The sequence below is a fragment of the Takifugu flavidus genome, chromosome 12 (assembly GCF_003711565.1).
Source record: "Takifugu flavidus isolate HTHZ2018 chromosome 12, ASM371156v2, whole genome shotgun sequence".
Lineage (NCBI taxonomy): Eukaryota > Metazoa > Chordata > Actinopteri > Tetraodontiformes > Tetraodontidae > Takifugu > Takifugu flavidus.
The window spans coordinates 11,686,310-11,704,055 of NC_079531.1; the positions used below are offsets into that span (position 1 = coordinate 11,686,310).

The 17,746-nt window shown below is 42.3% G+C and overlaps 1 long non-coding RNA gene across 3 annotated transcripts; it reads left to right on the forward strand.

Moving 5' to 3' along the window:
* Window positions 1-308: 308 nt before the first annotated feature.
* Window positions 309-17,746, forward strand: LOC130534923 (uncharacterized). 3 transcript variants are annotated; one of them, XR_008952996.1, is made up of 5 exons: window positions 317-637; window positions 12,317-12,422; window positions 16,561-16,682; window positions 16,881-16,995; window positions 17,577-17,746. It is a non-coding gene; the product is annotated as an uncharacterized LOC130534923 (long non-coding RNA). The 3 variants fall into 3 exon arrangements; XR_008952997.1 differs by having other exon boundaries at window positions 319-637; window positions 16,910-16,995; XR_008952995.1 differs by having other exon boundaries at window positions 309-637; window positions 16,561-16,995.

Here is a 17,746-nt window from a genome sequence, read left to right on the forward strand (position 1 = left end):
CCTTCTGCAATTGGCCTTGTTTGCTCTCTCATTGCAGGTTGTGAAACAGTGTGAGTAAAAAAAATGATGAGCTCTTTAGCGGTTCCATTCAACATGATCAGACATGTGCCAGGATCAGGGTTTTTTTCATCACTTTTTCAGAGGCACTGCAAAATGAGGGACAATAAGCGCTGATCACTAATCATACACTTGGTACACAGCCTGTCTCAGGTTTCATATTGGACTCCAGCCAGAGGTCTCTGTAGTGGTTGCGTTGATACACCAACATCCTCACCAGCCGTGACACTCAGGGTCCTGGTCAGCATGACAAATGAGAACCCTGAAATAGCCAGAGATTTGTTTGCCTTTTGTGGATTTCTTGCTCTTCCTCTGAGTCTCATCTTCTAATAGGCATCAACAAGTGGACTGAAACCACTTACACAGGCAGCGGACGCAGTAGCATTTGAAGGCCTTATTAAAAGGAGTGAGAGGTATGCCTCTGCTGACAGAAGAATGGAGGAGCCGGTGGAGGAAGACAGGAAGGAAGTGAGGCAATGAAATGAAGATGAGGTGTGGGAGGATACCAGGGGACAGAGGTCAGAGAAGAGGTTGTGAGGATCAGCACGTATGTGCTCGGGGCGGGTAAAGACAGATACCGGTAAGTGACAAAAAGAAGAGACTGATATGGTCAAAGAGTGACGCATGGGAATATGCAACAATGCCAGACATATTATGTGTCTGTAGGCAATCTTCTATATGGTCATTTCTTTAAGCAGCTGCAGAAGCTTTACAGTTCTAAACAGTGCGACCTCACGGCCGGCCGCTGTTGTAGCTGATTCAGAATTAGAGACACTGAACCCTGTGCAGGTCTTTGTCTGGAGCAGGGTTCCACTGTCAAGCCATATCCTTTAATCTCTGTTCCCCCTCCCCAGCCCCTTCTTTCTCTGAAAATCTAGGACATTTCTTTTTCATCATGGCTGTGTTTTCCCGGTCTCTGTGGTATTCTGAGCCGCAGTGCCAAAATGAAACTCCATAGTTAAGGAGTCTCTTTCTTTCTGCCTTTTTCTTTGGTCCCAGGCCGTGTCCTGCGATCACTGGTGTTTGGATAGTATACCTTGGACTTTGGGTCTTAAAAAACAAAAAAATAAGATAGCTGAGTGAGAAGATAGCTTTGGAAATGAGCCATAAGCCGTCATTAGTTGACCTGTGATCGGGATGAACCTGAACGTTTTATTATTTATTAATAACTCCGTCTTTCTTTCAGATCTTAAATCATTCCAACTGTATAGAAAAAAAAATTGGAAGAAAATCAGTTATTATTGCATTGCAGCCTGCCTACTTTAATGATATACCCTGGAGAAAAACTATGCACATCAAACATCTATCTGTTATTGTGTGCTGTTATCATTTCCTGTGCCAGTTGGCATCATTTCTCTAATGGTTGTTTCATACCGTCCATTTGGCTTATGAGCCATTGTGCTGGTTCGCTATTAAGCCTGAAAGTAACAAATTATAATGGCAAAGATTTTTCTTTCTCTTCCACGGTTTCTCCTTACTGAGTCTCAAGATGATCTTTACAGTCAAGACGGTATTACCACAGCTCATCCCCCCATTTTCCCTTGCCTTTCCCTTTCCTCTTGGTGGCACTGAGCATGGCTCCGGAAGTACCATGCACTCCAAAGGACGCCACTGGGTGGTGCTGAAATCCTATCCTCCTCTGCGTAGCCGGGGTCCCACGGGCTACTGCAAATGAGTCTGATTTTGTTGCCGTTGAAGGAGCTTTCATGGCACAACGCAAGATTTACACTCCCAGGTTTAATTGTGTTTTGAAGGGGAAAAAAATACAGTCGTAATGATTGTGGATACAATGAGGCTATTATGGGCCGGTGAAATCCCGCTTTAACAAGCAAACCGCCAAGCACTTATTGGTCCACTCTTAGCAGCAGTAATATGAAGATAAGACCTGATAGGGAGCTTCTGCTTTGTTGGCCTGTGTTCAGATTCAGTCTTGTAATCTATTATTCATTCTGCTGATTCTTCGCATTGGAACTGCTTTGCATAAATCTACAGCATCATTAAATAAAACCAGCTAATTGATTAGTTTTACAGTGCACTTTTTGTGGATGAGTTCAGACAACTGATTAGATTATCACAGCAACCTTATAGGGGATTATTATCCTTTATTTATGTGTAATGACATGTTTACATTTACTAAAGTAACTTGTTAAGAAGGATTTCTTTTTTTAAGCTTCATTTCTTTACTTTCATATAGAAATGATGTAAGACCATTACCAATAGTACACAGTTTAACACAAGCAGTTAAATAGCTTGTAAATGTGCTGGGGGCTTCTACTGCCATCCATCCTGGACTCACAAGGCAAATGAAGGTGCAACACATGGTGCCAGACTGAACTGGACATTTCCATCAAAGCTGCTGGCCAACAGGCAGCTTCTAGCAGGACTCATTTTGGGGATGGTGCTTAGACGATGTAGGGTGAAAAAGTCCTTTTCATTTATGCGCGAATCTTAAATGATGTCATGGTGGGATTTTTTGAAAGCAGTCATTGAAACGCGTTAACCCATTCAGGGTTGAATTCAAAGTCTGACTCAAATTCAAAGTGGTAAATTTGCATTACAGGCTGCTAGAACCTCTGTGAATTTCTTGAGCACAACATAGGAGGTGGCTCAGTATCTGACCTGCTTGCAGTTCCTGCAACATCCGGGATTGATTCTGATGAGACAGCAAATAGTCTCCTAGGAATAACCTCCTTGACCTGGATTAGGGCATCACTCAGCTCCTGGACAGCCCGTGGTACAATGTGACGGTGGTTGTTGATGGAACGTTGCACGATGTCCCAGAGGAGCTGGTATGGATTCAGATTTGCGGAAGAGGCCGAAACAATGCCGTGTCATTAAGCACTGCTGACACAGTCCAGACACAAAGGTCAGACATTATCCCACATACTGAGCCTATGGGTCTGAGGATCTCATCCCCATTCCCAACAGCGGCCATTGTTCCTCTGGCTAGCTCATGGAGGTCTGTGCAGCTATCCAAGGACCCCCAGATCATCAGGACCTCACTGCCAACATGGTCACAGTGGAGACACATCTGTCTTTCCCATCCTGGTCTTGTCTGGCTAATACACAGCACTAACCTACTGGAGGTCAATTAGTAGGAACCTTGGCACTGCTCCTTTTGATCCTCCCTGCAGGACAGATAGATCCTGCTGTTGGATTGTTGCCCTTCTTTGGCCTTCTTCACGCCTCCTGGTCTACTCGCCTGTCTCCTTTCATCCTGTCCTCGTTGCTGACATTTTCCTGACTGTGCAAACTTTCTGTTGTGTGTATGGATGTGTCATCCTGGAGGAACTGCACCACCTGAGGCAACAAGTGGCAAAGACAAAATTCAGGAAGAATCAGGAAAGGACAAGGAGAGTGCAACGATCCCAGAGTTGTCTGTCCCACTTAGACAACCACAATTTGGATGTGCGATTGATTTTGGGTTGTACTGTCATCAGCCTAAATTCTGTTAAGTGTCCAACATATTGTTCCACTTCTGTTTTTTTCTGTTATTTTGCAGATGTTGCTGTAGTTTGACTGTCGGCTGCAGCTTGAATATGAGCTAAAACACACAGAAGGGACACAACGTCTGACTGAAAAGTCGAACAAGAGACAAATTCTTGGAGTTCTGAATCCTTGTTTTTTCCACATTAATTTCATCATCTGTCATCTCTCACGCCTTTGGGGTGTGGACTCTTGTTGACAGTTTTTTCATTGGTGATACTAATTTTTCAGCAAAGCTCCGGGCCCTTTCCCTTTTGTTTCATGTCTTGCTGTCAAGAAGACCGATGCTTTAAACAATTATTACCAACGGTTACTTCTAAAAAGTTGCTACTTTTTTAAACTTAGTTCTAAAATTGTAGCCCATCAAGACAATTTAAGTAGATTTTTATAAATAACACAGTGTGCATTTTTGACGATAAAAGGATAGTAATTAAGCTTTTTGGCTTATTTAATTAACTGCCTACATGGCATGAATCGTGTTGTTAAGACCCATTCACTGGAGAAACCCTTCAAAGTGCTCAAGTTTTTGAAGACATTCTTTTCTTAAATGACTTATTTAGGATTTTAATAGAAAAAAAGTTTTTAATGATAAATCCACTTACTGTTTCATTTAAAGGGTATATACTGCTGTATATTTCTGTCAATCACCTGAATCTTTAATTCGCTGCGATTTAAGCTGTAAATCACCACGGAGACATTTATGACCATTAACTCTGAGGCAGCAGCGGGGGTTGGGTGTCCTGTGATGGACGTGTCTCTTGTGAACTCCTGACTGCAGAGACAACCCACATGTGACCCCGGTTAGAAATGAGTGAAAGAGGAAGCAGATATCAAATAGATTAAATTATTATTATTGTTATCACAGGATGGCCCATTAACAAAGTTGAAAGTCCACAGAGTTGAATGTACATTTAATTGCAACCCCGTTGAATGAAATAATATATGAAATAAAGAAATAACTCTCTTGTTCCAAGTGCCGCAGCTGAGTTTACAATAATCTGCAGTCTTCTGATAAAAGAATATATGCTTGAAAATGACCTGGGAGGAGGGGGACACATGTATCTGCGAGTAGCAAATTAATTAGCAAACAGGACAAGGTTACAGACACGTAATGAAAATGATTGGCCATGTCACTTCTTCATTTCCCTAGTACCACTATTACTTTCCATCAGGTTAGTCAGCTGTGAAATGGGGGTTTGATATGATGCAAGGAGGAATGTGGCACCACATCTTTGCCACTACAGTTTCCTCCCAGAGGATTTGCACTTGGATGATCAAGGCACTTAGACTAATGTGGCTGGTGCAGGGCAATGAGGAGGAATTGGTGCTGTTAACCCATCCTTTCAGATCATTATAACACATTTAGGGAGCATTCTATTAAATAGCAGCTTTCTCAACCAGCCTGCGTGCTATTTTGGGCTGAGCTCACGTTGATCTTTGTGCCTGTTCGCATCAAAAATGGGCTGCCGGTGCTGTCTCGAAAAGGATTTCATAAAATGTATAAAAGTTGTATTTTAAAATGCATATACAGGTACAAGTAAAATCCACCTGTAAACTTCATGATTAAAATATAAAACTAGAGGTTTTTTGAAGTTGAAGGACACATTCATTAGGACCCTGTTTTGTAAAAACAGACGTTGTTTTCTGACTGATCAAATGCGAATGTCACATCAAACATGCCAATATGCTTCAGTACAGACAGAAAATGCTAATGCGGAGTTTCACAGTTGAAAAGGACTGTAGAATAACTCTAATGTTTTAGGAAGTAAAAAAGAACCCATCAAAGAAGCGCACGTGTGTTTTGTTTTAATCATGAAAAAGCCGTATGGGGACTTTATAAAGTTGCAAAAGCGCCATGTTGTAGACTGGTGTTGTTTTGTTGTTACCTTCTGTTGAAGACGGGGGCCCATTCATCATGAAGGCATGTGAGAGATACGCAGCATTCCCAAAATCAATGGCTCATTGACTGGCCCAGCAGCATGCACAGATACACGTCTGTCTCTTTGACACCGTCAAGAAAAGAAACAGGATTACAAATTGGGCTCTACTCTGTGACTAAGAGGGCTAGAAAATACATCATTGGTTCAAAAAAAAAATCAGATTAGAGATGGATTGGGAGATTTAGAATGGAGATGGATGGAAGAACATTTTTTCTAATTGCGTTTTGGTTTTTCGTCAACATGTTTTCAGGATGCAGCCAAACGCTTCGATGCCAGCTTAAAACACAGAGATGAGAAATATTTCTGCGTCGTCAGGTTTAAAATATGAAAGGATCTAGCAAGTGGAATTGAATGTATCGCTGAAGTGAAATCATGCAACTGCATCTGTTAGTTTTGTTTGGCAGATAGCTGAGATTTTTCCATTTTTCCCAAAAGTGATTATTGTGTTAAGTATGTCACCTTGGTGTGTTAACTATGTACGCTTGTTTTTCCTTGGCTTGGATTACTCTTGTGACTTATATAATAAAGCAGGAGAGGCGCATTGATATTCAGTATTATTGCAGATTTATTTATACTTCGGCTTCGGTGAGAACATGAAGAAGCACAATCCATCTTCTATTCTGCAGCTCGTGTGACAAAGACAGATTCTAAACAACACGTTCACGCATGCTTGCTTTCTTCTATTAATCTTCCTGTCTTTCCTTTTTTCTGTCTGCGCTCATATTTTACCGCATTGTTATCCTCCTCAGATATTTACTTTACTTTTCCCTCCACTTTATTCCCCTCCTTTTATTAAATGTCTTCTCTCTCCATTAAATCCAGTGGACCAGTTGTTCCTTCATTAATAAGGCATCGGAAATGTTTTTTTCATGCTCCTTGAGTAGTACAGTGCGACTTCCTTTTCTCAGCTGCAAGTGTTGCCCTCTGTCTTTATTGCGGGTCTCAGTAGGTTTGCAGTCAGGCAACGTGAGCGTGTTGCCCTTGGGTGAGACAGTCAAACATTCTCCTCTTTCCTTTGCATTGGGAATTAAGCACCGTGCCTGTTGTGGATGCTCCAAGTACAACAAAAGTCAGCAGCGCTCACAACTTCCTGGCTGACAAAACGCATCACCTCCTACCAATGGTTAAATAATTGAATCTCCGGCAGACATGCCTCGGCAAGAAGACGACATACTGTAGCTTGATAAAACTTTGTCATCGGGCATGGTGGAAAGTTTCCAAAACAATTATCAGGATATAATTGTGGGGTCCTCTGTAAAACCAAAACAGTAGGGAACCTAATTAAAAAAGAAGAAAAAAAACCCCAAAACATCATTATATTCTTTTTCTGGATCTCATCTTTTACATAAATTCATCATTTTTCCATCCCTCTCACTGGCTTTTGTATCCTTTCATATACAAATGACACAGACTATAGGAAATGTTGCATTCATTGTCTCAATAATGTATTTAAATCCCAGGACATTTCTCCCTTCTTTTTAAGTGTCGGGGAGAAATTAATTTCTGGGATCCAGACAGAAGGCTGAGGGCTTGCGGGAGATGAGGACTTCTGCAGGAGGTGTTTTCCTTCTTTTCTGCCTCACCACTCTTCCTTGCCCTCACTCGTGCAGTCCTGAATCTCATCTTTTATGGAGAAAAAAACCTGCATCAGCGTTGCCTCTGAAAAGAAGTCTTTGTTACTGTACCTGGCCTTGCTCCACCCCGACATGCACATTCCGAGTCGGTGCCCTTCATTTAAAATCAAGACAAAAGCAGCCCAGTGGTTAAAGCTCTGCAGGTTGGACGCCCTCAGCGTAACCACACATATCAAAATCCTCCCCCAGTGTCCCTGAACACTCAAAAGAATCCCTGACTATGCTAAACATGAGCGCCGCATGAAGTGAGTCACAAAAATTCTTTAGGAAAGTCTATAAAAAAACGCAACGTACAGTATCTGAAAGTCGGAACAGGCGAGCTTTTGAAAGAGTCCCGAGGATCAGAATTTGAGGGTTGACACATTCCTGCACGGGTCAGTGCAACTTAGCTTAATCGACACCACACAGTAGCAGAATGTATTTGAATCTAAAGCTTGTTTAAATCTCCCATTTAATATTTTGTTAATACTCTCTGAATGTTTCATTTTTATCTCCCATTGGCTCACAAGGTTCTATGGGACGATATCGCCTCAGGGAGTTTTCAAGGAATATTTGCCTACACTGCTTCCCTGCGATTCTAGTTTCGGTTCAACTGAAAACTTTTAAAATATTTTCCCAGGAGATGATTTCTGATGATTGAGGCTGTTGTTATCATGCTATTGTGGTGCTCTCAATATGGGGCAGAATTCTAAAATTACATGTCAGTCAGTTGTTGGTACAATGCAGAGCTTTTACTAGTTCATTTCAAACGCAGAAAAGGTTACAAATTTCACACACACACACACACACACACACACACAGGAGAATTGGGATGTAATCCTTGGTGATCTAAAAGCTGAATTGCAGATATGTTTTCAGCAGCTTTCACGCGCTGTCATTGACGACTGTATTACATGATTCCCTAACCCTAACCCGCACATGGGCAGCACTCACATTTCAATGAAAGGCATTTTAAAAAGCATTATCGTTGAAACTTTCTGCTTCTCAGAAGCTCATCTGGAATAAAAACTACAAATCTGGACCTTTCTTTTGGGTGCAAGCACAAGTATTTAGGCAGATAACCTAAAAATTGTCTTGAGTGTCCTATTTTCTCGTTATTTTCAACTGAAAAATGGTCATTGTTTTCAGGTGTGCGTGTTTTCACAGAACGTGTGGAAGCTCAGACGATTCACATTTAGTGCACGTGTTCGCACGTGTCTATGTCTGCGTCCAGCATATAGGTTCCATCACTGAGGACACGTGACATATAAAGCGTGACAAACAAGACTACGCAGATTTTATGTCACCCTGGACAGACGGTGGGGAAGTTTTAGTGTTTTATGTAAGAGTTGGCAGCAGTTGACAGTCCAATCGGCCAAACAAATCTAACCCAGCAGAATCCAGAGATTCAGATCAATAATCCAAACAATACTGATCTAACGTGAAGATCAGGACACGGGGGAAACGCTGCAAAAGAAACAGCCTGGAACTGGAGGGAAGGAGAAGTGGGTTTAAATGTACAAGAAGGAGAGCAGGGACACAGAGGAGACACGTTAATTAGGGTTAAGGGAGGTAGGCAGGAGAAGGAGGGAGGGATTGAAGCCAGAGGTAGGGAGGGTAGGACAAAAAACAATCAAAATAAGCATACACAGCAGAGAGACCTCCAGCAGTTTGAACCTGATGGGGGCAATTAAAGCTCTGTTGACAAGCCAGGACGGCCTCCTAATGCGGTGTCTCAAGACGTTTTCATCAGCGTTTTCAAGTGTCGCTGTGGCGGCACTGCCAGCTGCACCGCGTGTCATTCTGTAGCTCTTTGTTCTGTCTGTTGATGCTGTCTGGAGGGTTCTGGGACATGCTGCATTGAGGTATTCATAATTAAACTTCTGCCGTCATACACGACTGATTTAGGTTTAAAGTGCGGAGAGAAATCCTGCATCGAAACCCCGACGGTGAAAAAGTCCAGTCACACGCATCGTCATCATAGTCTGATCTGCGTTGTGTGCAGAGACAAGCAGTTCTGCTCCTCCAAGTCCTTGTGTTCAGCAGCTTTAGCTAAAGGGAATACTGTGAAAGCTCTTTATCTTAAATGGCCCCATTTGAATGGCAGCAGACAGGGAAACAAATGTGTGCAAATTTAGCTGTGGCTGTGGCTGCTTTGCTTTTCTTCTCCCACATTCGTTCCAGCATAATTACACAAAGTTGTTGCTTAAACAGATGCAACATCATTATTTCATCCTTTTCCTTGGTTGGGGTCAGTAAATAATCTAGACGTTCCTGTGTCGTGGCCTCTCCCGCTACACCAGCTCTACACTTGGAAGTTACAACTTTATGGAGGAGACAATCGGCGTGATACATCAAGAACATGTGCAAATCTCACAAAATATCAGATAGTCAGGAATAGATGTAAATCTGCACCTGTGGGCTTTTTTTGTTTCAGGTTTTAAGCAGACTGGAAGTGTTTTCGTTCATAACCGACATGCTCTCCTTTATTGGTTCCAACTTCCCCCCAGGCATTAACATACCGCCAAGCCACATTTATATTCTTGCCCCCTTCCTTGCTGGCCCATTATACTGTGACTCGCGTCTGAAAACCCCTCCGATCCTTATTAACAGCCACTCTCATCTTGCTACGTGGAATTTTATCCCATAGTTGTTCCCAGGGAGACTCTGTCTACATCTGCTTCAGAGTGGCAGATGGAGGCATCTTTGTGACCCCCAGAGACCGACAAGCCTTCTGTCCCTTCCTGATTGAGCGTCTAACGACCGGTTGCTCTCCTCGCGCTAAACAACCTCGCTCCGTGTTGTCTAAAGCCGCTCCCACTTGGCTCACTTGAAGTGATAGCAGCGTCAGATCCTGACAGCAATTGTCATCTGCAGCTTGGACGGATGCCACTGAGGCCCGATAAATGACACTTTTATGAACATAGTCAAAGTCACAAAGATAAGAATGTGCAAAATGGGCCCAAAACTGAGGAGGTAAATAAAGTCAATCCTGGAGCGGCTTATCAACAAATGTGTCACTTGAGTATTGAGGCTCAGATGCTCTGAAGGTTTTATGACTGTTTTCAGGGTGAACATTTTAACTGGCTCCATTATCCGCCTCCCTGGATCCACATCTCTGACTGACTGCAACTTTTGACTTTTCCACAACTTTCCACCAGACACAGATGATCTCCAAAACAACAATCTCTTTGGAGATCTTTCAGGTCCAAATCCAGACTTTTAGGCAACAAATGTCGCTCTGCGATCCAGATCTCAGAATTCTGCTGCGTGTGAAGAATAGAAAGCTGGAGGGAGATTGAGGGGGGATTTTGTATGCCTATTACAACATTAGGCAGAATTACAGACAACTGTGACTAATTCGGAAAATAGTCTTTGTTGTGTCTAAACTCTAAATGGAAGACGAGACTCATTAAATTGTGAGGACGGTTAGATGTCCTCTTTGGGGCATCTTTAATTGACATGGTTGAGAACCAGGGATTTTGAGGACAGCAGTGTTAACATGATGATAGTATTTGAATCATTTACTCTTGAAATCCTCATATTTATCTCATGATAGTTTGAAGAATGCTCAGAATAGTTCTGAAAGGAACAATGAATAAAAACCCAACATATCCTTTCTTTAGTTGATTTCACTTTATAGATTAATATGTCTGCATCATAAACATAAACAGACAGTCCTGTACATTATTTCATATCTTTCACTGTAGCTTATTAGCCGTGTGATTCCTTATGCTGTTTGGAGAGTCTCTCTGATAGAACATTCGTTTGTGGGTTGGGCCACAAATCACTTTGCCCTGTGGCGTCACCTGGACCCAGGAGTTACCAGAGGATAAATCTTCCTTCTTTCTGTCTTTCTCTCTCTCACACACACACTCTCACTCTGCAGAAATCTCCCCTCAGATGTGGTCTCGGTACCCTTTTGTGTTTCCTTCACCTTTTACACACACACACATGCGCTCACACACACACACACACACACACACACACACCACACACACACACACACACGCACACACAGAATGGCTCATCCATCCTTCCACTACTGATTTCCTGACATTCACATCTCATGGCCGCGCTTGCTTATTGCCTGTTTTTGTTAAAATAAATATTTATAGCTGATTTAATGCCTTTTGTTTGCCACGGCACCAAGCTGGTTGTGTCCTCAGTACATCGCAACAGCCAGTTATTTACGTTTGATATATTTCAGCACAGTTTATGAAATGATGTATTTATTCAGCCTGATCTTATGCGATATAATATCAAAACAGAAAGAGCAGATGCTAATTTTAGTAAACATTTTTGTGAAATGTATTGAATTTTAAAGAAAATTCAGCGGCAGCACTTAAATGTTGTCTGTTTGACGCAATAGAGCAAAACAGAAGAAAAAAAATCAATGACTGAATTTCTCAGTTGGCTAAACCAGCTTTGATTAATGCAGAAATACCCTCCAATATGGACACATTAAAGCTTGGCTAAGAATGCATCTGTAGATTCCTCATCTTGTTTACTTAATGAGCAAAAAAAAAAAAAAAAAAAAAACTAAAAAGAAATCAATCTTTCAGAGGCATCAAAGACACGCTGAACACATACTGTAAAACTAAACAAATGCCACTTTTTGGCACGCAAACATAATGCTTTCACCACTTCCTGTAGAGGAATCCAAGTATTTGAGACAAAAATATGACATTATTGTCAAACCAAGCAGATTAAAAACAAATCCATTGGCACAATATGACCAGAAGCAAAACATACATCAACATTTTCAGTGTAAAGGACCGTGTTAAGATTTCAAACAGTACTCAAACACAGATGAAGGTCCAACTACAGTATAATTAGTGTCATAAACACAAGAAAACCACCTGAGAAATAATGCAAGAACTAAACTCTAGAAATCTGCGTGAGAGAAGACAATCTGTCAAAGGCCCACGGTGGGTTTAAATAGCTGACAGAAGCAGCGGAAACAGTTAGACACAAGTGGAGGACACGAGGGTAATCAGGTCAGGTAGAGTGAGGTATGGTAGAGGGGAGAGAGAGCACACTGAGAGAAACCAACACAAAGATATACTGAGCACAAATCTGTCAGACCATTATGGTCCGGTAAGTTTCTCATTGTAGACTGACTCAGGTTCATTATTTTTATTGACATGATTTCTAGGTACAGCCAGGGGCCGAAAGGGATTCTGGTTCAGGAACTAATGGTTTTCATCACTTCCGCAGATATTGTCACCTTGCTGGCTCCTTCGGGAGGGGACGTACAGCACTCACAGGGGCTGGTAGCCGAGTATGGAGCAGCTGGGATGAGTCCAGGGCCACAATGGATCAGGTGAGAGCTCCTGCCTCAAGTGGAGTTTAAGTACCTTGGGGTCTTGTTCACCAGTGAGGCAAGGATGGAGCATGAGGCCTTGGAATCCTCCCTGAAATGCTCGAGAAAGTGTCCAGAGAGAGGGAAGTCTTGGTGTCCCTGCTTAGACTGCTGCCCCCACCATCTGGGGGCCAGATAAGCTTACGGAGATGATGGATGGGTTTTCATTGACACAATTTTTAAACACTATGCACGTATTATGCGTCAAACTCTTTAGCTACTTCTCTTCTCACTCAAAATGTCAAAATATGAATGATGCGATGTATAGCTTTAGAGATATTTATGTTTGGCACAACTCTGTTAATGATTTAGTTTCTTAGAGGGAAAGCACCATTTATATTGGTAGCAGTTGATATCATCCATCCATCCATCCATCCATCCTCTACCGCTTATCCGGGGTCGGGTCGCGGGGGCAGCAGCCTAAGAAGAGAAGCCCAGACTTCCCTCTCCCCAGCTACTTCTTCCAGCTCATTCGGAAGGATCCCCAGGCGTTCCCAGACCACTCGAGAGACATAGTCTCTCCAACGTGTCCTGGGTCTTCCCGGGGGTCTCCTACTGGAGGGACATGCCCTGAACACCGCACCAGGGAGGCGTCCAGGGGCATCCTAACTAGATGCCCAAGCCACCTCATCTGGCTCCTCTCAACGCGGAGGAGCAGCGGCTCTACTCCGAGCTCCTCCCGGATGGCAGAGCTTCTCACCCTATCTCTAAGGGAGAGCCCAGCCACCCTACGGAGGAAGCTCATTTCGGCCGCTTGTACCCGTGATCTTGTTCTTTTGGTCATTACCCAAAGCTCATGACCATAGGTGAGGGTAGGAACGAAGATCGACCGGTAAATTGAGACCTTTCGGCTCAGCTCTCTCTTCACCACAACGGACCGGTGCAGAGTCCGCATTACTGCGGATGCCGATCCGCCTGTCGATCTCCTGCTCCTCCTTGACCCGGAGAAGGCACTCCACCTTTTTCCGGTTGAGAACCATGGCCTCGGATTTGGAGGTGCTGATTTTCATCCCAGCCGCTTCACATGCGGCGGTGAACCGATATCAGTGTCGGAAAATTAAAAGTTGAACAATATCAGTATATCTGGAAAAAAAAGCCAATATTGAACATCAGTATTTTTTTTAGCCTTATCAACTTCTTTTTGACCTTTTCTTCTTGTCTCTCATGTTTTAAACTTCACTGAAAATACATTCAGGACTTAGATAGTGAGATCATTGATAATAGTAAGTGATTAATAACAGCATAAAAGTCCATTATAGTCCACAAAAGTAGAACTATCTGATGAGGTTTCATGATACTTCTCAAGGAAGCATCTTGTGTGTGGGGAAGCATCTTCATTTCTTTGGCAAGTGGGATTTCAGGGCTTTCAACATCGGGATGGCTACAGATCCTGCCGGGCCTTGTCTATACTGCTCGAACAGCTCCCAAAATTGGACAAGATTCCTCTCGTGGGCTTCTTCCGTGTGATCTTTCCATGTCAAAGTAGTTTGGTGGAATCTGAGAACATGATCAAGTCTGGTCTAGTGTGAATGATGTGATCAGGGACCGTCAGCTGTTTTCCGAGTCTGGAGCGGAGTTTCTCACTGGTCAGAAAGAAGGGGACGATGTCCTCCCTGGCTCAACCAGTCAATACAAGAATGATCATTAAACAAAGTTTAGGAAACAAAAGTTAGGCAGAAGGTGTGGTGGCAGCTTGTCTGGCTGCAAGGATGGAGGCAGGCCATTTAAAGCTTCATAGGTAGTTTTACAGGGCAGGCTGATAATCCTGAAACCGGAAGACATATTGAGTACACGCCATGCATGCTCTTCCTGGGTTTAATGGAGTGAATTGCTGTGGGTACAATTTCAGCAGCTGCCTTGAGCAGCCAAAACTTTGGGGTAGTTGAGGAGATTGCTGCAGCGAGCCTCTTCAAGTGGATCAGGCAGGCAGATTTCTTAGAAGACAGAAGTACGCCATCGAAACATCTCAGATATGTGCAAACCAAATTGCCTATGTGTCCAACACAAAGAATTAAAAGGTAAGGGTGTCTCAGACTTGCCATAAGTAAGGACGTTTGTTGGAAGGGTCGTAGACAGCTTGGACCAGAATGCTAACATGTTAGCTGCCAGCTGACCAGAGATCTCTCCAAGGGATCTTCTGCTGCAGTGTGTCTCCCACCTCATCCAAGCTCCTTGCTGAGTCCCACCATCTTGCTAATGCCTACCTCCCTCATGCCAGCAGGCACGTCTTCCTGGAGACATTTAGAATATAACTGAATAGCAAACTTGGCTGTCTCAGCAACCTGATTCCATACAGCTACATTTGCTCCTATTTAATGTACATTAGGTGAGAGTTATGTGAGTTATTTTTGTTCTCCTATAGAAACAGCAAAAATGTTGTTTCTATAGGAAATCATATAGATTTGATGGTTTACCAAACTAAAAGGTGCTGATGTTCCATTCTATACATATGATAAGCATATATAATCTGAGCAGAACTGTATATGTGCCCATTATATACATGCAAGTTTGTTAACTTGCTGATGTTGAAAATAACTCCGATGGAGAGCTCTGACTAGAAATCTTGGCGTGGCTTCTTTGGCAAATGTTTGGGTAAATAAGTCACTCAAATGCTGGAAATAATGAAAATGCAAGGGATGAATGCATTCAGTTTGGTTCAAACATATGACAAACAATGGAGTTGACGAGAAAGGCTTATTGAAGCGCACAATAGAAGAGTGGATGCATGAAAGAAACTGGGCTCTTTCTGCTAAAGACTGAATGAAGGACAGGCTAAAAAAGAAGCGGGAGGGGGAAACTGAAAGCACAGCAAAACAAGCAACAAAAGAAACAAGCAGATACAATAAGACAAAAGAGAAGCAGCAACAACAGAGAGGAAATGCTTTCAGATATATTTTGCATATTTATGGAGTATTTTCTAAAATCCAAGCATGGAAGTGTCCAAACTTGCCAAATGACAATTACTAAATTTACCCAGATGCTTTATTTAGAGAAATATGTAAGAGGCAGGCATATATTCAATTCCTACCATCATAAAAAGGACCATTTTCAGCACCTCTTCATAATTAATACAGTATGCTAATGTACAACGATATTACACAACTGCACACATTCAAAAAGACCCTTTATGATGTCAGTCATTGTTGGGACATTTATAGCTTGTTCTACTTATTAAAATATAATTTAAATTACAATTCTTATAGATATTGGAATATTGTCACTTGTCTCCATCTAAGTCTGTCCTCTTTATCTTCATCTCTCACATTAACTAACTTCATGTCCTTTTTCCCCTCCATCCATTAATCTCCTTCTAGCATAATCTTACTGATACAGTCATTGTCCCTCCTCTGGACATGTCCAAACCATCTCAGTCTAGCCATTCCTTGCTTTTTTTTTATACCCCAAATCCTCCTGTGTTCCTCTGATGGACTCATTCCTGATCCTATCATCCACATCACTCCCAAAGAGCCCCTCAACATGTTCATCTCTGCGACCTCCAGCTCCACTTCCTGTCCCAGTCCACCTGTGCACTCCTACCACCTCTCTCAAATGTCAGCTTATGTTCTTGTCGCTTCTGAAAGAAATTATTCAGCCATCTGTGCTTCATCTTTCCTTCTCCTGGATAGGAAGCCTTCCCATCACTTCCTGCGTGCACTAACATGTCCATGGAAATCTGCCAGCGAACATAATGGCAAGCCTGTCCACATTTAGGCTGGTTAATAACCAATCATGAGACCCGTTGTGCCTATAAACAACAGAATGATTCTTATTCACTTAGATATTAACTGTATTGAACATCCAAGGATATAGACAAATGTTCTTTTCAAAGCAATGGAGCATTAGAGCAAACACTACAATTGTAGTAGATGGACAATGCCAATCTGTTTGAAGGTCAGTCTGTGAGCTCTGCTTCCCTTCAGGTTGCTCTTCAGCAATCAATGTATAGTTATTTTTTCTGTTACAAACAATAAGAAAAATGGTTGTCATTATTGTTTAAATAAAACAGTAAAAGCATTTGTGACATTCATGTTTTTACCTGAGTTGCTGATGAAAAGCCTGAATATTTTCTAACCACCAGTCTCGAATCCATCTTCTACAGCTTTATCCCTGGACAGTGTCTCAGAGCTAATGTATAGACACAAACACCCATTCACATTTATATGTAAGGTCATTTAAGAGGCACCAACTCATCCACCCCAAATGCATTTGTGACTTGTCAAGGTAAAATCATTCAATTATATTTACTATTATTATTTTTATTATTATCATTGTTGTTGTTATTATTGCTTTCTTTGGTTCTTGTTTTGCTTTTTAATAAAAAATTACAAAAAATGAAAAGGCGAAGAAATGATTAACCTTAATTAAGTCCTATTGTCACAACAACAAACTTGTCCTTCCTTTTTTATTCCATGTTTTGAGACTTTATTTTCCCCCGCCAATGTTCCAAGACCCTGTTTCGTCTCCAAGGATGCGCTCTCGTCCTCACAGTTATCAAGTCACAGCAATCTGTCTCTGTCCATGGTCCTGAACCCTGGTGAGCTAGTCTTCTGGAACACAAATGTGATTTGTTACAAAACATAAGCTTTATATACATTATCTCTCTTCCATCTCTACTTTTAAGATTAGACTTAAAGCCTACCTCTTTGGAAAAGCTTATTATCACTAATTCTGTAGTTCCAGTTATTATCCTAGACAGACAAATTATCATACTTAGGGGGTCGTCTAATTATTAGGTTAACATCTTAGTTATGCTGATATAGGCCGAGGCTGCCTGGGTCCAGAAACATGATCACCTGACAGGCCTCTCCTCTCCTCTCCTCTCCTCTCCTCTCCTCTCCTCTCCTCTCCTCTCCTCTCCTCTCCTCTCCTCTCTTCTCCTCTCCTCCTCACCAAGTAGACTAGTGATGTTATTTCTTGTGTAGTTTTTCTGCCCCCCCTTCTGTATTCATCTACAGGTATCGCCACCTTCAGAGCTGCATACTGACCTCCGACCCCACTGACCCACCCAACCCGACTCTACCGGTAGCTTATTTTAATTAATATAATGTATTTCTATGTTCTACTTATTCTCTCCTCTACCTGTTCTCCCCCTTCTCCTCCCTCTCTACCCAGCAGCCATCAGCAGGAGGGTTCAAGTCCTGCTCAAGGTTTCTTCCTGTTAAAGGGGAGTTTTTCCTTGCCACTGTTGCTTGTTGGGGGTCTGGCCCTGGGATTCTGTGAAGCGCCTAGAAACAAATTTGATTGTAACAGATGCTAAATAAATAAAGATTAATTGATTGATTGAT